At 40.9% G+C, this 21,851-nt stretch overlaps 1 pseudogene; it reads left to right on the top strand.

Moving 5' to 3' along the window:
* Positions 1–14,967: 14,967 nt before the first annotated feature.
* On the top strand, positions 14,968–16,185 carry LOC140729921 (T-cell-specific guanine nucleotide triphosphate-binding protein 2-like; annotated as a pseudogene).
* Positions 16,186–21,851: the final 5,666 nt, after the last annotated feature.

The following is a 21,851-nucleotide window of genomic DNA, read 5'->3' as shown; positions in this document are numbered from 1 at the left end:
ACTGGCCTTACGAATGAGTTTGTTGATTCTGTTGGTGTCTGCTACCCTCAGCTTGCTGCCCCAGCACACAACAGCAAACATGATAGCACTGGCCACCACAGCCTCGTAGAACATCCTGAGCATCGTCCAGCAGGTGTTAAAGGACCTCAGTCTCCTCAAGAAATAGAAACAGCTCTGATCCTTCTTGTAGACAGCCTCAGTGTTCTTTGACCAGTCCAGTTTATTGTCAATTCGTATCCTCAGGTATATGTAATCCTCCACCATGTCCACACTGACCCCTTGGATGGAAACAGGGGTCACCAGTGCCTTAGCCCTCCTCAGGTCCACCACTAGCTCCTTAATCTTTTTCACATTAAGCTGCAGATGATTCTGCTTGTACCATGTGACAAAGTTTCCCACCGTAGCCCTGTACTCAGCCTCATCTCCCTTGCTGATGCATCCAACTATGGCAGAGTCATCAGAAAACTTCTGAAGATGGCAGTAGTTGAAGTCCGAGGTGTAGATGGTGATGAGAAAGGGAGACAGAACAGTCCCCTGTGGAGCCCCAGTGCTGCTGACCACTCTGTCTGACACACAGTGTTGCAAGTGCACGTACTGTGGTCTGCCAGTCAGGTAATCAATAATCCATGACACCAGGGAAGCATCCACCTGCATCACTGTCAGCTTCTCACCCAGCAGAGCAGGGCAGATGGTGTTGAATGCACTGGAGAAGTCAAAAAACATGACCCTCACAGTGCTCGCCGGCTTGTCCACATGGGCGTAGACACAGTTCAGCAGGTAGACAATGGCATCCTCAACTCCTAGTCGGGGCTGATAGGCAAACTGGAGGGGGTCTAAATGTGGCCTAACCATAGGCCGGGGCTGCTCTAGAACAAGTCTCTCCAGGGTCCTGGATAGTTGATTAGTGAAAAAGATAAAGGGGTGGTGTAGAGAGAATATGATAGGAGGGAACAGAAGACCATTGAAGAAAGAGAAGGAGAATGAGACCAAAGGAGGTGATGGGCCGGGAAGGAGATAAGGAGAGAAAGAAATGGGAATGGAGAGTATTGAAGAGACGGTAGAGAAACAATTACTGGAAGTTGAGGGAATCAATGTTCATGCCATCAGGTTGGAGGCTACCCAGATGGAATATAAGGTATTGCTCCTCCGACCTGAGTGTGACTTCATCGCAGCAGAAGAGGGGGCTACAGGCTGATATGTTGGAATGGGAATGGGAAGTAGATTTGGAATGGGTACTTTCAATTCTGCTTTCAATTTCATCCATCTTTGAGGATATATGAAAACATACAGATGAAAGACCAGTCATTGCAGTGTACATGGATTTCAGTAAGGCATTTGACAAAGTTCACCATGTGAGGCTTATTCAGAAAGTAAGGAGGCCTGGGATCAAAGCAGAGATTGCTTTGTGGATCCAGTACTGGCTTGCCCACAGAAGGTAAAGGGTGGTTATAGATGGTTCACATTCTGCCTGAAGTTTTGGTGACCAGCGGTGTGCCTCAGGGATCTGTTCTGGGACTTCTTCTCTTTGTGATTTTCAGAAATGACCTGGATGAGGAAGTGGAGGGACGGGTTAGTAGGTTTGCTGATAACACAAAGGTTGGGGGTGTTGTGGATAGTTTGGAGGGTTGTCATACGGTACAGCACAACATCAATAGTCTGCAAAACTGGGCTGAGATGTGACAAGTGCAGTTCAACTCAGATAAGTGTGAAGTGGTTCATTTTTGTAGGTCAAATTTGAAGACAGAATATAGTATCAATGGTAAGATTCTTGGCAGAGTGGAGGATCAGAGAGATCTTGGAGTCCATATCCATATGACACTCAAAGTTCCTGCGCAGGTTGACAGTGTTGTTAAGAAGGTGTATAGTGTGTTGGCATACATCAACCGTGGGATGGAGTTCAAAAGCCATGAGGTAATGTTACAGTTATATAAGACCTTGGTCAGACCCCACTTGGAATACTGCATTCATTTCTGTTCACTTTACTACAGGAAGGATGTGGATACTATAAAAAGAGTGCAGAGGAGATTTACAAGGATGTTGCCTGGATTGGAGAGTGTGGTTTCTGAGAATAACTTGAGAGAATTTGGCCTTTTCTCCTTGGACTGACAGAGGATAAGAAGATGAGAAGCATTGATGGTGTGGATAGCCAGAGGCTTTTTACGAGGGCTGAAATGACTAAAATGAGGGGGCATAGTTTTAAGGTGGTTTGACATAGGTACCAAGGGGAGATCAGCGGTAATTTTTTTACACAGAGAGTGGTGGATACTTGGAATGCACTGCCAGCAACAGTAGTAGAGGCAGATACAATAGGGTCTTTTAAGGGACTCTTATATAGGTACATACAGCTTAGAAAAATAGAGGGAAATGCGGTAGTGTAATTCTAGGCAGTTACTGGGGTAGATTACATGATTGGCACAACTTTGTGGGCCAACGTGCCTGTAATGTGCTGTAGACTTCTATGTTCTATGTTCTATTTCAATAAAACTTACCATTTCAACACAAGCTTGGTACTCTCAAAATTTCACTGTTGAATTCCTCCCACTTACCATGTACACCTTTACCAGAAATGAGACTGTCCCAATGCACATTTGCCAGATCAATTCTGATACCATCAAAATTGATGGTATCTGGACTTTCTCCAATTTAGAATCTCAATCCAAGGACAAGACCTATCCTTTTCCATATTTACTTGAAACTGATGCCACTGGGATCAGTAGATGCAAAGTGTTTCCCCAACACAAATTTCTGTCACTTGCCCTGTCTCATTCACTAATAGCAGATCCATTATTGAGTCTAAGGGACATTGGGAATTTTCTGTACTGATTAAGGAAATTTTCTTGAACACATTTGAGAAACTCCATCCAATCTAGTCATTTGTCAGTATGGGAGTCCCAGTCAATATGTGGAAATTTAAAATCACTTACTGTGACAATCTTCTGTTTTTTGCTATAGTTTGCAATCTCTTTACACATTTGTTCTTCTAAACCCCCGGTCTGCTAAGTGGTCTGTAATATAGCCCTATTAATGTGGTCATTCCTTTTTTAATTACTCAGTTCCACCAATTACGCCTCACTAGATGAGTTCTCCATTCTGTTCTGACAGAGCACTTTTGTGACATTTTCTCTGCTTAGTAATGCCACACCTCCTCCATTACTCACTCCCAGTCTGTCATGTCTAAAGTAATGGAACCCCAGAATATTGAGCTGCCAGTCCTCCTCCTGCAACTGTCTCACTAATGACTACAATGTCACAATTACAGTTGGTGATCCATGCCCTGAGCTCATCTGTCTTTCTTACGATACAGCTAACATAAGATGCTCTATATCACAGACACAAGCCACTCAGCCAATCTAATCTGAGCAGAACTATTGTTCTCTGAATGTCATCGATCTGAAAGCAGACAATAGACATCCACACCTCCCCCTCTGTAAAATTACCCAAACTTCCCTTAAGTGTTGACTTCCAAGTTGCTTCCACTATTTCCACTGACAGTGAGTTCTACACTCTCATCACCCTTAACATTTCACTTTTCACAAGTTTCATAAATATAATTCCTTTAATCATGTTCAATGATTTCTCTCTTGCCTGGGTTATCTGGGTTGAACTCCACCTGCCACATCTCAGCCCAGTTCTGCATCCTACTGATGCCCCACTGTAACCTTTGACAACCCACTAGACTATCCACATCACCCCCAAACTTTGTGTAACCAGACAGAAGCAAATTGCACAGCATCCACACAAACCGGGGTTTGGGGTGGGATAGCTGTCTCACTCTCAAGGGTTTAGCAGGACCAGAGTGTGCCTTCCCTAGACTTACGCAACCAAGGAAACCAGCAGGGTTTCAATAGTTCAGTCTTCCCCAATCAGAAGCTCTGGGTGAACCATGAAATCTGAAATTTGAAGACGGCCCTTTTTGTGTTTTTTTTTACTTTATTTTCTTTATTAACCTTTTAGTTAAGATTCATAAATATAATTCCTTTAATCATATGCAGTGTGCTGTCTGTTTTTTCTTGGAACTGAGCTGTAACAGGGTAACAAATTACACAGCATCCACACAAAACGGGGTTTGGGGTGGGAGAACGTTCTCAGTCTCACAGGTTTGGCAGGACCAGAATGTGTCTTCCCAAGACTTACACAGCCAAGGTAGCCAGTGAGGCTTCACACCATATAATTTTGTATCAAATCTCTTATCATCATCCTGTGCTCCGGAATAAAGGTCTAACCTGCTCAAACCTTTCCTGTATCTCAGGTGCTGAAGATTCAGCCATATCCTTGTAAACTTGCTGTCTATTCTTTCAATTTTATTTACAACTTTTCGGTAGTTAGGCAATCGTAGTTGCACACAATACTCCAAATATAGCCTCACCCATTTTTTCACTACTTCAACGTAACATCGTAAATGTTGTACTCAGATTTATGAAGACCAATGTGCCAGAATCTCTTTTTACGGCCCTATCTAACTGTACCTGTGATACCATATTCAATTAATTATGAATCTGTATTACCAGATTCCTCTGATCTACCATACTATTCAATGCCCTAGCATTCTCTGTGCAAGTTCTACCTTGGTCCATCTTCCCAAAGTCTTCCTCACACTTGTCTGCATTAAATTCCATCTGCTATTTTCAAACTATTTATGCAGATAGTCAGGATCTCACTGCTTCAATGGGCTTCCTCATTGTCCACTTTCACCCCAAACTTGGAGTTATCTAAAAGTCTGCTGATGCAGTTTTCAAGATTACCAGCCAGATATTTGATATGGATGATAAATAATATAGAACTGAGCACTGATCCTTGCTCTACACCACTAGCTACAGGCACCTCATAGAGAGCTCACTGGTATCTGCCATGAAAAAAGTGTATAATTACCTGATCCTGAAAGCAAAGTGACTGAATCTTTCTGACCAGACTCTCATGAGAGGCCTTTTTGAAGCTCTTACTAAAGTCCATTTAGACAACATGCTTTCCTGTTAGCCTCTTTGAAAAAAATCTATAAGCTTTGTTACATGTGACCTACCACGCGAAATGGAATCTAGACCATCTCCAAACAGTCCTTGTCTATCATGTGCCTGTCAGCTGAAGGGGAAATGCACAGCCAATGCAGAATATACCTCTGGCTGATAACCTCAATAATAATTATACAACTTTAGATACTATTGAAGGGGACAACCTAATGGGTGGAACAACAGTGACCAGGTCTCAATGAAATAGATAGACAAGGAGAGGAGGTCCTAAAGAGAGGTTTTAGAGAGCTAGGTTGGAAGCTGAGAAACAGGACCTCCAGGATAGTAATCTATGGGTTGCAAACTATGCCATGTGCTAGGGAGGGTAAGAATAGGATGAATTAGCTGCTGCAAGAATGGCTGAGGAACTGGTGCAGTAAGCAGGGGTTCTGATTTATGAATTATTGAGATCTCTTCAGGGAGAGGTATGATCTTTATAAAAGGGACAGGTTACACCTGAACCCAGGGGTTCAATATCCTTGCGGGCAATTGGCTGGAGTTGTTATGGTGGGTTTAAATTAATTTGGCAGGGGAATGGGAATTGGAGTGATAGTGTTGAAGAAGAGGTCATTGGTTTACAAATAGAGGCAATGCATAGTGAGACTCCTCGCAAGCAGTGGCTGATGATGGCACAAAATTGCAGTCAACAGGATGGGTTGCTACCTAAATGGCGGATAAAATCGAAAATGGTGACTGCAGGACAAAAGGTGTTATAATTGAATACATGCAGTATATTTTGAATAAGATTGATGAACTTGCAACACAATTATAAGTCTGATGAATCAGGTATCACTGAATCATTAATGTGGTCGTCCATTTCATATTCTTCAGTTGCATCCATATGAGCTCAGTAGATTAGTTCTGTCTGTCCTGTCTGAGCCATTCCTCCCTCTTTCATACTTCGCCCTCTATTTCATCCCTGCAGCATCAAGCTGCCAATCAAACTGCTCAAAGGAATCTCTGATCTGTTCTTGTACTGTACTGCTCCTCATATTAAGTTCTTAATCTGACTCAGGTAACAGCAGATAACCCAGAATGAAATCAGTTCCTTTGTTAATGTGATTGCAAATTGGATAACGGGGAAGTTCATGCAACTGGCAAAAGTGTTCCATGTGCTGCTTCCAGCTCCAGGACCACTGGTGACACTAGACTGCTGGCACTGAGCAAGATTAAACTGGTTCAGAGGAACAGATCACAGGGGTCAAGAACAGAACAGGGAAGGGAGGGGTCCACAATGAATGGCTCACTTTACAGCATTGATCTTGATGCAGAAGGAGAGATCCATTGCAAAGATCGCAGCACAGAGAGAAGAGTCCACAGGCAGGTGTGCAGATGCCAGAACTAGGAAGATTATATAGTTTAATACTTGGCCAAAGAGTTGATGTAGGATGGAGGGCAGAAGCAGTATAGCAGAAAGGGAGAATAACAGTGCTGCAGTTGACGAAGCTGGTTTGCAAGCAGAGGCAAAGTATAGTCAGGAGAGGTTGTTGATAGGGCAAAATTGCCATCAATTGTGTTAATTGCAACATAAAAGGAGGAAAAAAACAAAAAGGGTGTTGTATTTGAATGCATGCTTTGGATGGAACAAAGTAGATGAACTTACAGCACAGTTACAGATAGACGGGTATGATGTTGTAGTAGCACTGAATCATGGCAGAAAGAAGATTATAGCTGGGAGCTTAATGTCCAAACATACACATTATATCGAAAGCACAGGCAGGAAGGCAAAGGGAACAATGGTACTCTATTGGTAAAAAATGAAATCAGTTCATTAGTCAGAAGTTAATGGCAAATTGGATTCTATCCAACAAACTTTAACTGAGCATGAGAACCGAATTCAGGAAAATACCGCAAAGCTGGTGACACTTGAAGAGGATGTTGAAGGTACAATTAAACTCGACAAAGATCTATCCTTATCCAATGAAATAATGATGAAAAGGATTATCAGTCTAGAAAGTAGAAACAGGAGAAATAATTGCGAATTCCGGGTCTTGAAGAATCAATTTAAGACGCTGACACTACGAAGTTCTTTGCAAACTTTCTGAAACAGTTACTCCCTATTTTATTCACTTCTGAGCCAAAGCTCGATCAAGCATATCGCTCGCTGACTTCAAAGCCATTGTCGTCGGCAGCGAGACCCAGGTCAGTCATTCTAAGTTTTCATGAATTTCGTACTAAGGACATTTTAATTTGCCATACCTGTTGACTAGGAATGATCGATTTCCATGGTTACAAGGTGAGATTTCTGGAAGACTATTCACCTGAACTTATGGCTGATCATATGAAATGTAATGAAGTAATGTCGGAACTTTATGGTACAGGATTTAAACCATCACTTCGGTGTTCTGCCTGTCTGAGTATTGTTTTGAAGAACAGATTGCAAAGAACAAAGTCAGTTGATGACACAAAAGAGTTTCTCAACATTGAAGTCTAAAATTTATATTTCATATTTGATCAATTTTTTCTTCCGTTAATATGAATTTGAATAAGGTTTCAATTTTGGCTGCTCATATACTGTTTTTTAGTATAGTTTTCTTTGAATTTGTTTAAATTGACCCTTTTACAGTTTTTGAATACTGAATTATTTTACTCTTTATGTTGTGTCTTGGTAGGGACATAATTGACCTTGAAGTCCGCATTTTTTGTAAACAGGATTTTTTGGTGAGGGAACTGAGTTGTTAGCTAATTGGTCAGCCATCTGGCTTTTGGAGGGAGAGGGGTTAGGGCCTATTTATTTCTGGTAGCTGTGTTGAGTTGATTATATGATTGCCTGTTTGACTACCTTACCTTACAATTTACTTTCTAGTTTTAATAACTTATGGCCAGATTTTTTATTACATGATGATTTGTATTTAAAATGGTTCAAAGTATTAAATTATTTAGTTTGAATGTGAAAGGGCTGAATCATCCCATTAAATGGAACTAAGTGTTTGCTTATATTAAAAAATTAAAAGCACCCATTATTTTCTTACAAGAAATGCACATATACAGCTGTGATAGTTTACATTTTTTTACTCGGTGGAAGGGTATTTCAATTCCATTCCTCGTTTAATGCAAAATCACGTGGAGTTTCAATTTCTGTAGGTAATACAATTTCCTTTGTTCAGCATAAAGTTGTTTCGGATCTTAATAGTTGATTTGTTATTGTATCAGGGAGTTCAGACAGTAAATTGATTGTTATTGCTAATGTATATGCCCCCAATGTTGACGATCCAGGATTTTTGAACGCCTATTTTCATTTTTGCCAGATTTGAGTAATTACTCTCTTGTAATGCGAGGAGAATTTAACTGCTAATTAGATCCAGTATTAGACTGGTCATCTGTCAAACCGGCCAAACTTAATAAATCAGCTTTGTTTATCCATTCCTTTTTAAATAAATGTGGTATCGTTGATACTTGGCGTTTTCTTCATCTGACGGACAGGGAGTATTCTTTATTCTCTCATGTCCATCATTCTTTTACCAGGATTGATTATTTTTTTATTGATAGTCGAATGATTCCATTGATTTGATCACTTGATTATAAAGAGATTGCTATTTCTGACCACCCTCCTGTACTTCTATCTCTAAATCTTCCTGGTCCTATTCCTATGAGTAGATTCTGACATTTTAATTTAGCTCTGTTATCCAATGAGGACTTTTTAAAATTCATGAAGAATCGAATTACTCTTTTTGTTTTGAAGAAAATACGTTGGAAGGGACGTCTAGTCTTATTATATGGGATACTTTTAAAGCATATATCCAGGGTCAAATTATTTCTTATATTGCAAACATTATTTAAAAATCTATCAAAGAGAGAAACAAATTAGCTAATCATTTAAAACAACTGGATCATAAAATTGCTTCGGTACCTGATCCTGAAACATATAAGAGACGTATTGAAATCAAAACTAAATATGATCTCCTTTTAACGTATCCAATTAAAAGCCAGTTTTTAAAAGATAGAAGTCAATTTTATATTATGAAGATAAAACTGATAAGCTACTGGCTAATCAATTGAAGCCATTTATAGCCAAGTGGCAAATTAAAGAAATACGTAAAGATATGACAACTGACCACTTTGAAATTAATGACACTTTTAGGGAATTTTATTCCAAATTGTATAGTTCTGACTCTGTTAATGATAATATTGCAATGAATAATTTTTTACATAAATGAAGTATTCCTAATCTTTCGATAGATGATCATAGGCAATTGGATCAACCCATTTCCCAGGAAGAAATTGCACTGGCTATTCGAAAATTGAATTATGGGAAATCCCCAGGACCTGATGGATTCTCTGGAGAGTTTTATAAAGCTTTTTTCTCCATACGTATAGCACACTTACATTCTACCCTTTCAGATTACTTCAAGGTAGGAAGATTACTGCAGTCTTTTTATAAAGGTTCCATTTTGCTTATTCTCAAAAAGAATAAGAATCTTACAGAATGCTTCTCATATAGACCTATCTCTTTACTCAATTTTGATAATAAAATTTTATCTAAAGTGTTGGCTTGCAGACTTGAAAATATTATATCTTCTACAGTTTTGGATGATCAGACAGGATTTATTAAAAAATCGATATTCCCATTTTAATATACGGTGTTTGTTAAATGTTATGCATTCTCCATCTAAGGAAATATCGGAATGTGTGATATCTTTGGATGCGGAGAAAGCCTTTGACAGAGATGAATGGAATTACCTTTTTACATCCCTAGAAAAATTTAATTCTGGACCTAATTTTATTCATTGAATTAAATTACCTTTTTTTCCCTCCGCTCGTGTTCTTACTAATCTTCAGAATTCTAAACCCTTTAAACTTCAATGTGGAACTAGACAAGGTTGTTCTTTGAGCCCTCTGCTTTTTGATTTGGCATTAGAACCTTTAGCAATTGCTTTTCGAGAGTCTAAAGAGATTATTGGTATTTCAAGGAGAGGTACTATCCATAAAATGTCACTCTGTGCTGATGACTTATTGCTTTTTTATATCTAATGTTAGAATTTCTTTACCATTTGTGTTCTGTTTACTGTCTAATTTTAGTCAGTTCTCAGGATATAAATTAAATTTACATAAGAGTGAACTGTTTCCTTCAATCAATTTAATACCAACTGATATTAACCTTCCATTTAAAATATTAAGAAAACAATTAACGTATTTAGGAGTAACAATTACTAAAAATTATAAAGATTTATTTAAGGAAAATGTTTTAACTATAATAAATTATTTTAAAAAACACTTTCTAATTGGTCGCCTCTCTCTTAATCACTGATTGGCTGAATTAATTCTATTGAAATAAATATCTTACCTAAATGTATCTACTTTTTTCAAGCTGTGCCTATTTTTATTCCTAAATCTTTTTTTGACTCTTTGGTTTCAATTCTTTCTTCATATATATGGAAGAATAAAAAACTTCGAATAAATAAAGCTCACCGTCAAAAAACAAAAGAGAATGGAGGTTTTGCCTTACCCAATTTTGGATTATATTATTGGGCAGTTAATATACGAAAAATTACGTTCTGGGTATATTACATTAACCACGAGAATTGCCCTATGTGGGTTTCTTTGGAAGTCAATTCTGTTATGAAATTTTCCATTATTTCTTTAATTGGATCCTTGCTTCCTTTATCTTTAAATAAACTAACTGACAATGTGGTGGTCAAATATACTTTGAGGATTTGTTTACAGGTTAGAAAACATTTTGGTTTATTGAGATCTCCCTCTCGAGTACCATCTTTTCTAATAGTTTTTTAAACAATCTTTAATTGACCTATCTTTTAAAGAATGGGATAGATTGGGTATTAAACGATTTTAGGATTTGTTTGATGGAGGGAATCTCTCTACTTTTGTGCAATTTTCAACAAAATTTAACCTTTCCAATACTCACTTTTTTTATACTTTCAGGTTAGAGAATTTTTACGATCCCAACTACATACATTTCCAACAAGTCCATATAAGAATATAATAGATACAATTTTTAATCTGAAACCCTTTGACAATGATTCAACATCTTACATTTATGGTCTGCTGTTGGGACTGTAAACGGCCTCTTTAGATAAAATTAAATGAGACTGGGAAAAGGATTTACAGATTTTCATATCTGAAGAGAGCTGGAAGATTATTTTAAAATTGATTAATTCTTCATCATTATGTGCTCATTGTTCTTTATTACAATTTAAAGTGGTACATCGAGTTCAGATGTCTAAAGACAAGCTCTCTCGTTTCTACGCACATAATTCCCCCTACTGTGATAGATGTACTAATGGAGTGGCCACACTAATTCATATGTTTTGGACAAGTATGAGCCTTGAAAAATTTTGGAAAGGTTTATTTCAAACTTTTTCTGTACTTTTCAATCCCTTGACTGCCATGTTTGGTATTATTGAGGATAGTATTACAAAACTGAAGCCAATCTAATTTGTGGGTATTGGCCTTTATGTCTCTTAAGAACAGGAGGGCGATCTTGCTCAAGTAGAAGGAGGATGCCCCGCCCACTCATGTTCAATGGCTATATGAAGTTATGTTGTGCCTTGATCTAGAGAAGATTCGTTGTTCGATTTCTGATTTTAAACATGATTTTCTAATGTTACGAGAACCCATTCTGTGTTATTTTCATAACTTTTGAACTGTTATTAAAGTATGGATCTGTGCCATTATTATTATAATATTATAGGGTAAGGTAGTTTTTTCTCTTTTTGTTTCACCAACCAGCTCACTTTGGTAGTGGGGATAGATTTTTTTTAATAAAATAGTATTATCTTATTTTATTTCATTTCACAATTCAGTTTCTTTTTCTACATGATTGATTTGGAATATGGGATACTGTGATCATATTACTGTGATTTAAATGCAATGTAATTTGGGTTACTTGTATCCTATGAATTTTGTGTTTCTATTCATGCAATTTATAAAATCAATAAAAATATTGAAAGAGATGGAAGCTGTATACAAATCCCCACACAGTGGTAAGGATGAGATCTACAAATTACAATGGGAGATGGAAAATACATGACAAAAGGGGAATATCAAAATAGCCATGGTGTACTTCAATAAGCAGGTGGATTGGGAAATCAGGTGGGCTTGGATTACAAGGGAGGGAATTTCCAGAGTGCCTATGAGATGGCTTTTTAGAGCAGCACGTGGTTGAGTCCACTAGAGGATCAGATAATCTGGATTGGGTGTTGTGCGATGAGCCAGAATTGATTAGAGACCCAAAGGTAAAATAACCCTCAGGGGCAAGTGATCATAATATGATCAAATTCACCCAGAAATAGCTAAAGTCAGATGCATTAGTATTACAGTGGAGTAAAGCAAATTACAGAGACAGGAGAGAGCTAATGACCAGAATTGATTGGGAAAGAACACGGGCAGGCATGATGGCAAAGCAGCAGTGACTGAAATTTCATATATCTCAAAGAGGAAGAAATAAAGGGAAGATGACAGAACTGTGGCTAACAAAAGAAGTCAAACCCAAACATAAAAGCCAAAGAGAGGGCAGATAATAGAGCAAAAACTGGTGGGAAGTCGTAGAGGATTGGGAAGCTTTTAAAAATCAATAGACAACAACTAAAAAGTCATTAAGAAGGTAAAGATGCTCCTCTTCATCTTTCTGCTCTTCTGAGCCACAGCGTCAGACTCAGTGAAAGAGACCTGGTCACTGTTGCTCCGCCCATTAGATTGTCCCCTTCAAAAGTATCTAAATTTATATAATTATTATTGAGGAGACCAGCCACAGGTATATTCTGCATTGGCAGTGCATTTCCCCTCCTCCTGACAGGCATTAGGTAGACAGAGACTGTTTAGAGATAGTCTAGATCCCTTTTTGCGTGGTAGGTCATATCTAACAAAGTTTATAGATTCTTTTCAAACAGGCTACCAAGAAAGTTGATGAATGATGTGGTCTAAATGGGCTTTAGTAAGACCTTCAACAAGGCCTCTCATGGGAGTTTGGTCAGAAAGATTCAGTCACTTGGCATTCAGGATACCAGCAAACTTAATAACCCACCCTTCTACTTCATCATCAAGGTCATTTATAAAAAACGCAAAGAGGAGTGGTCCCAGAACAGATCTTTGCTGAACACCACTGGTCACCAACTTCCATGCAGAATACCAGCAATCTACAAACACCCTTTGCCTCCTGTGGGCAAGCCAATTCTGGATCCACAAAGCAAGGTGTCCTTGGATCGCATCCCTCCTTAATTTCTGAATAAGCATCGCGTGGGGAACCTTGTCAAATACCTTACTAAAATCTACATGCACTACTCCCATTGCTCTAACTGCATCTATGTGCTTTGTTACATCCTCAAAGATGGATGAAATTGAAAACAGAATTGAAAGAACCCATTTCAAATCTACTTCCTATTCCCATTCCGACATATCAGTCCATGGCCGCCTCCAATGCAGTGATGAGGCCACATTCACATTGAAAAAAAAACAACACTTTATATTCCATCTGGGTAGCCTCCAACCTGAGGACATAAACATCGATTTCTCGAACTTCCGGTAATTAGATAGATAGATAGATAGATAGATAGATAGATAGATAGATAGATAGATAGATAGATAGATAGATAGATAGATAGATAGATAGATAGATAGATAGATAGATAGATAGATAGATACTTTATTCATCCCCATGGGGAAATTCAACCTTTTTTTCCAATGTCCCATACACTTGTTGTAGCAAAAACTAATTACATACAATACTTAACTCAGTAAGAACTAACTAAAAAGCATTAATAATAGCTTAAAAAAAGTTCTTAAATCCTGGCAGTTGAATTGTAAAGCCTAATGGCATTGGGGAGTATTGACCTCTTCATCCTGTCTGAGGAGCATTGCATCGATAGTAACCTGTCGCTGAAACTGCTTCTCTGTCTCTGGATGGTGCTATGTAGAGGATGTTCAGGGTTTTCCATAATTGACCGTAGCCTACTCAGCGCCCTTCGCTCAGCCACCGATGTTAAACTCTCCAGTACTTTGCCCACGACAGAGCCCGCCTTCCTTACCAGCTTATTAAGACGTGAGGCGTCCCTCTTCTTAATGCTTCCTCCCCAACACGCCACCACAAAGAAGAGGGCGCTCTCCACAACTGACCTATAGAACATCTTCAGCATCTCACTGCAGACATTGAATGACGCCAACCTTCTAAGGAAGTACAGTCGACTCTGTGCCTTCCTGCACAAGGCATCTGTGTTGGCAGTCCAGTCTAGCTTCTCGTCTAACTGTCTAATTGCCCCACCCCCCTTCACTAACCCCAATTCCTTTTCCCTCCCTCACTTAACTGCCCACCACCTCCCTCTGGCCCTTAATTTCCTTCATCAATCAAATTCAAAGCTCTTTACTACACCGCTCCTCATCTCCCAGTTTCAACTATCACCTTCCACCTACCATCTTGTCCTTCTTCTGACATTCTTACTCTGACTTCTCCTCTTGAAGGGACTCAGCCCAAACGTCAACTGTTTTGTATTTTATATAGATGCTGCCTGCTTTGTTAATTTGCTCCAGAATTTTGTATGTGTTGCTTCTAATTTCTACGTCACTTCCCTGTCTACCTGTGACACCATTTTCAGGGAACTGTCGATATTGTATTTTCCTGGCAATTCTTGCGTTTCTGAAATCACTCACTTTGCCCACGTCCATTAAACTCCATCTGCTACTCCTTGGCCAAACTTAGCAAGTGATCTGGATCTTGTCGTAATCTTAGACAACCTTCTCCACTGCCTGCTGTACCAACAACATTGTTATCTTCCACAAATTGACTAATCATGGCACTTATATTCTCATGCACATCATTAATATAATTACAAGGATCAAGAGACCTCTTAATCATAAGTGGTTGCCGCCCTCTAATTTGAAAAGCAATCATCCTCTTACATATACTACAAAGCTCATTTTATATTCATTTGGCTCGTTCGCAATGGATCCCTTGAGATCTCCTGACGACTTCCTTCTCCAACATAATAAACATGTTTTCCTCTTTCAGTGGGAAATGGCTGGTGTTCTGTCCAACCTGTATTGCAGCACCAAGGATGCGAAAGATCTAGTGGCTGCCTATCAAAGTGAAGGACAGAAGGGTTTTCAATTGGCCATCGAGAGAAAATCCAAGCAGTTCGAAAATGTACAGATCCGGATAGCGGTTATGGGTGAATGTGGGTCAGGCAAATCGACCCTGATCAATGCCCTGCTTGGATTGGATAAGAATGAGCAAGGAGTAGCCCCAACCAGCAGTAAAGAGACCACAATGGAAATAACACCTTACACCCACCCCACCTTTCCCAATGTTCTGTACTATGATTTCAATGGGTTGAATACACAAATGTTTCCATTGAAAAAATTTATGAAGGAAACCAACTTTTCCCAGTATGATTTGGGCATCATTGTGACGACTGTTCGGTTCACGGAGAATGACAAGTTATTGGCTGAAGCACTGAAGAAGGCAGGCAAACCTTTCTACCTGGTGCGCTCTAAGATTGACGTGACTGTCAGGGCAGAAAGCCGTAAGAAGGATTACAATCAGGAGGATATGTTCCGGACCTTTAGGGAATATTGCGTCTCATCACTGCAGGCAGCAGGGATAGAGGATCTTACCGTTTGTCTCTATTCCGCATTTGACCTTGATCAGTTTGATTTTGCTGAATTAAAGGAGGCTGTGGTATCCAATCTCTAGGAGACAGAGAAGAATCTATTCACCACAGCACTCCTCAACACATCTGAAGCTGCTATAGAAAGAAAACGTGAGGCTCTGCGGAGTTTCATCCAGATGCTGTCCGCCATATCGGGGGGTATTGGTGTGGTTCCCATTCCGGGTTTGTCTCTTGCCTGTGACCTGGGGTTCATTATCTCCGGTATCCTGTTCATACGGAAGAACCTTGGTCTGGATGAGGCATCACTCAGCAAACTGGCCCAGAGAGTGGGGACAAGTGTAACACATCTGCAGAGAGGTAGCGAGCACGGCTGGGTGTTCGGGGAGATCACATGTCACCAGGTAGTGCTGCTGATGCAGAGAAGCACAGTTGTCATGCCGCTGACAATCGCCGAGCCCTTCCTTGACTTTGTCCCCATCTTGGGCTCTATCTTTGGGGCAACATCATCCTTTGGGGTGACTCTCATGATGCTGAAGAATTCGCTGGATACAATGGCGGAGACGGCTAAAATTGTCCTGCAAAATGCCAAGGCAGCCGCTTCCTCTAAAGGCATTGGTAATTGAGGGCTGTTATCAGTGTGCCCCTCTTCCTCTTTCACAGTCGGATTGTCACACCATCCTGATATCTAGCACACAAAGTCAAGGGCTTTCTGGCACCCCATCCTCATCTGGAAAAGAGATTCTGCAGATACTGGGAATCATGAGCAACATACAGCAGGAACTCAGCAGGTCAGGCAGCATCAATGGAGGGGAATAGACAATTCTTCACGACTCCTGTTAATCCTCACACTGCTTGAGTCCAAGTGTATCCCGTTACCCCTATAAGGAGGGCTATCCCTGTTACCATCATTTCCGGGAGCTGTTTCTCCATTGTCACAGCCTGACCCAATGAACCATCCACCTCTTCAAAGTTTATTTCAGATTTCCAGCATTAGGCAGCACCTATGGAAAAGAATAAATAGTTGACGCTTCAGGCTGTGACATTTCATCAGAACTGGAGGGTCTGGTGTTCCACCTACCAACGAGTTCCAGCGACAGCAGGTTGGCAATGATTATATCCTTCCCCTTATTCAGTGCTGGGTCCAGTAAGGTATGGATTCATGTCACTGTTCCCAGCTTCATTGTCGAAACTTTCAGCATAATAAATTTAATTTCGTCAGCCCTGCTGGAATTTAAACTCAATCTCCTGTGTTATTTAGTCCAAGTATCGATGCAGTAGCTAAATCTGACAAGTAGTGTGCACACGCCCTTCAAAATAGTCCAGCTTAATGTTTGTTTTCTTCTTCTGTAATATTTCGATGTACTTTTGAATTGTGATTAAAAGATCTGACAGAAGCCAGCAACTGCCTCTCCGTCAGTGCTCATTCTTTGTGAACAGCGATGAATTCCATTAACCTTCACGATTCCCAGTCTCCAGTGCAACCAGGTGACTCAGTGTATTGGGGAGAGGGCAGGGTAACAACACAAAGGTTTTACTGCACAGCAGGTGGCAGGATTACTGACCCGTAATACAATACATTGTCATAGAGTCATACATGTAAAGAGCAGCACAGTATAAAAGCGGGCTCTTCAGCCTATCTAGTCCGTGCCAAAATCTTTAACACCCAATCAAAAATAGGGGACTCCCTATTGGTCTCAACCATGAGGTGCTATGAAACATCATCTTGTAGACATTCTACAAATTCACCTTCTTGAGATCCAGCACCACCCTGATTTTCCTAACCTACCCCTCTTACTATCATAATATTGTATTCTAGCATGCATTCCCTATTTCCCATTGTAATTTGTAAACCAGATCCTTACTACTGTTTGGGATTTGTATAGAACTCGCATCAGGGTCTTTTTCTGCTTGCAGTTCCTTGGCTCTACCCACAGTGACTCAACTCATTTTGAATATTTGTCAGCTCTTTCTTATTATATGATTTAGTTTTTTACACCATCCCCTCTTGCCTCTTGTCTGTCCGTTCGATACAATGTGTATCATTGGACATTAAGCTCTTAGCTATATTTTTCTTTATGTCATGATTGAGTGATACCCACAACATCATATATGCCAATCCATAACTGTGCTATAAGTTCATCTAACTTATTCTGTATTCTGTGCCAATTCAATGTAACATGTTCAGCCCTCTATTCACCAAGAAAAAAATCTGGAAGTCCAAGCAACCCACATAAAGTGCTGGAGAAATTCCTCCGGCATTTTGAATGTGTTGCTCCATTCACTCTTTATAATTATGTCCACTCATTGCAACTCATCATATCGACTGCAATTTTGCCCAATCATCAGCCTCATTTTGCAAGGAGAGTCAGTACATATTTCCTCTGTTTGTGAACCAACGACCTGATCCTCAGCAATTTCATTCTAGTTCCCACAGCACCCACCCCCGCACCCCAATAAACTCTAGAAAACCTGCCCGTAAGAATATTGGTCCCACTTTTGTACAGGTTGTACCTCCTGCAGAAGAACCATATTTCTGAACCGCTGGCACCTGTACCAGTTCCTCAGCCACACGTCCACTGCCAAATCATGTTCTAATAATTCTCGTGGCATGTAGTACAGGGAGCAATTCAGGGTTTACTACCCTGGTGGGCCTGTTCCTCAGCTTTCTACATAGCTCGCTAAAATCTCTCATCAGAGTCTCTACACCTTTTCTACCTACGTTATTGGTGCGAATATGTAGCAAGACTTCTGGCTGCTCACCATCCCCATTGAGGATGCTAAGAACCCGATCCGAGACATCCCCGACTGACTCTGGCACCTGGGAGGCAACATTCCATCTTGGCGTCTCTATCGCAACCGCAACATGTTGTCTCTGTTCCTTGAACTATGGAATTTCCTATTACCACTGTAGGCCTCTTCACCTCTCTGCTCTTATGAGCCACAGGCACCAGACTCAGAGCCAGAAAGCCGGTTACTGTGTTCCCACCCACACCCCCAACCGCATGGTAAGTCATCTATTGAACTTATTATTGAGTTATTAAAATAGCCACAGGTGTACTCTGCATTGGCTGCCAATTTACCTTCCTTCTCCTGACAGTCACCCATTTACCTGTGTCCTGCAGCTTAGGGGTGACTACGTTCCAGCGGCTCCTGTCTATCACCTGCTCGTTCTTCCATATGAGCCAAAGGTTTTCGGGTTGTAGCTCCAATTCCTTAATACATTCTCCGAGAAGCTGCAACTTGGTGCTCCTGGTATAGATGTGTTTATCTGGGAGACTGGATATCTCCCTGAATTCCCGCGTCTCACACACAGTAGAAAACAGTGCCCCTGGAGCCATTCTCACTGCACCACCAATCCCTAAACGACGATGAATGAAGAATTAAGAAGAAAGATAGAAACTTAACAGATACTTACCTCGCAAAAGCCACTTCAAACATTGACCAACTCACAGCTATGGCTGCTCCAAGACTGACTGCACTGCTTCCACGTGTTATTTTTATTTGCCCTTCCTAATTCAATTCAATTCAAATCAATTCATGTTTAACTGTATTTTAACCATACAGTGTATGATACCCAAGAATACAGCCAAACGGGACAGTATTACTATGGGGTCAAGGTGTAAAGACACATACCCAACAGTCACACTGTAAGATCACAATCACGTAATAAAAGTCCTGAGGCCGAAGCCCACCTCCCCCTGCAATGTTGTATCTTGACACATACAAGTCCATAATCCCAACGTTGTAAAAATACAACAACACAGAATATGTATGTATTATGTAATGGCTTCTTTGTAATGTTTCACTGCTAAGGCTAATGTAATGGCCTCTCTGTAATGTTAACTGCTGAGGTAATGGTTTCTCTGTAGCGGAAATGTTTGGGTTATGGCAGGAGATAATTATGCATGTTAGCCAATCAGGATTCTGTTGCCCTGTCTGGTGATCCTGGAAGCTGTTGATTTCACGGACTTTAGCGAGAGGGCGAGAGAGGGCTGAAGAGAGAAGACGCGAATGGAGAGATTCGGTAGGTCGCCAGATGGAGTGGACTCCCAGCGGGGGTCCGAAGGTCGGCGACACTCAGAGGAGATCGACTGGTCGAAGGCAGACTACTGAGTGAGCTCCAACGATTGCGCACAGACTGTTTAATAAGATTGGAGCACTTTTTCTTTCATATTTTGTTTCTCTACTAACCACATAGTCAAAGTAAGCGTTTTAAAGCTTAATAATTTAATCGCATATTGTGTACTGTTTGTTATTTCGGGGTACTGATTTGTAACAGGGGACACATCACGCAGCATCCGCCCAAACGAGGTTTCTTAAGTTTGGCCTGGCGGGGTGGGGGGAGGGGTGGTTACCAACCTCGAGATTAAGCCGCTAGGTGAAGCAAGTGTTACATATGTATATATCTATAAATAGAATATATATAGTCCAGAACCCCCAGCCCACTGAAATCATCTGTTAACTGGCCTCCAACACCCATTAGTTAACACTGTGGCTTTGAGGCCCAGTCCTAGCTGCAACGCCTGACTCCCACTCCCAGTCCTCACATCCCAAATAGTGAAACACAACCAGACAAATATATATGTATATAGTACAGAATGAAGGAGCTGCACCCCGAGCTGCTGCCCGAGTCGATGGAGGCTTACAGTTGAATAGCAAACGCCGTCACTGTCACTTTTCTTGTGATCTCAAGATCCCTTTGAATATTGTTTATCTGGGACACTGCAAGTTTGATTTGCTGATGATTAGATGGGAGAAGGGGCAGCTGGACGGGTTGTACCAAGGACTAGGCCTGAAACCACAGTGTCACCAGTTCACAGCTGCCCTGACCTAGGCTATGATTGCCATCCCCCTGCCAAATTAGTTTAAGCTGTCCAAAGTAGCACCAGCAAATCTCCAGGCCAGGATATTAGTGCATACAAGACAATAGTTTGTTGAAAGCAATGTCATGGGTAAACAGCATAGCCAAGAGATTATTTAACCTGCAAGCAACATCATTCCATCCATTTACCATTGGCTTGCTTATGGAGACAGCCAGGATGTGCATGAGAACTGAAACAAAATCGTCAGGATCCAGTACAGAAAGTCACACAATATTGGTCTAAGGAATTATATGAGCTTCTTCACGGAGCTAGTTGAGCTCAGAATCGGAAGAGTGGTTCATGCTGAAAAGATTGTGCTGCCAGCCTAAATTAAGATGTCTGTAATGCCACGGACTTCATCAGCAATCATGCTGAGGACTGAAGACAATCCAGGTGTTCCCGAACTGGAATCTATGGGTGGACTGGGAGATCCACTCATGACTGAATCTAGGACGACAGCATTCAAACCAGGTGACCTGTTCTGCACATAAAATTTTGATACAACTTTTGAAAAAGTATCATTGATGCCAAGAGACAATCTACCCATTTGTGTGTCAGGACTTGCATGTTGCATGCCATCCAAAGTAGCACCAGCAAATCTCCAGGCCAGGATATTGGTACATACAAGACAATAGTTTGTTGAAAGTAATGTCATGGGTAAACATCCATAGTGAAAATGGTTGGGACCAGGGTACTGGAAGTTATTGAAGAGGTGGAGTGCACGGGATATATCCCGGATGTAGGTGGGGAGGGACTGAACTATGGGTGACAAAATAGTGTCCAGGTAGGCAGATATAAGTTTGGTGGGGCAGGAGCAGGCTGAAACAATGGGTCTACCGGGACAGTCAGGCTTGTGAATCTTGGGGAGGAGGTAAAACCGAGCAGTGCGGGGTGCGGGAATTATGAGTTTTTTGGCTGAGGATGGAAGGTCTCCGAAGTTGATAAGGGTGATGATGGTATGGGAGACAATGGTTTGATGTTTTTTGGTGGGGTCCTGTTCCAGGGGTAAGTATGAGGAGGTGTCAGAGAGCTGCCATTTGATCTCAGTGAGGTAGAGGTCTGTCCACCAGACTACTACAGCACCAGCTTTGTCTGCAGGTTTGATGGTGAGGTTAGAATTACTGCAGAGAGTGGAGGGCTGTGCGTTCAGTGGGAGTGAGTTTGGAACAGGAGAGTGGAGTGGTGAGGTTGAGACAGTTAATGTCTCGGCGACAGTTGGAGATTAACAGATTGAGTGCAGGAGAAGGGGATGTCCAGGAGGAGGAGGATGTTTGAAGATGGGAAAAGGGGTCATCAATAGGGGGAGGGGAATCCTTGTTAAAGTAATAGGCTCAGAGACATAAGCGATGGAAAAAGATTTCAGGATCGTGGCGGGCACGGAACTCACTGAGGCGTGGACAGAGGGGGACAAAAGTGAGGCCCTTGTT

This window comes from Hemitrygon akajei, chromosome 7 (assembly GCF_048418815.1).
Source record: "Hemitrygon akajei chromosome 7, sHemAka1.3, whole genome shotgun sequence".
Taxonomy (NCBI): Eukaryota; Metazoa; Chordata; class Chondrichthyes; order Myliobatiformes; family Dasyatidae; genus Hemitrygon; species Hemitrygon akajei.
The sequence above is the reverse complement of the archived record's forward strand: the minus strand, read 5'-3'. Positions and strand labels throughout refer to the sequence as shown.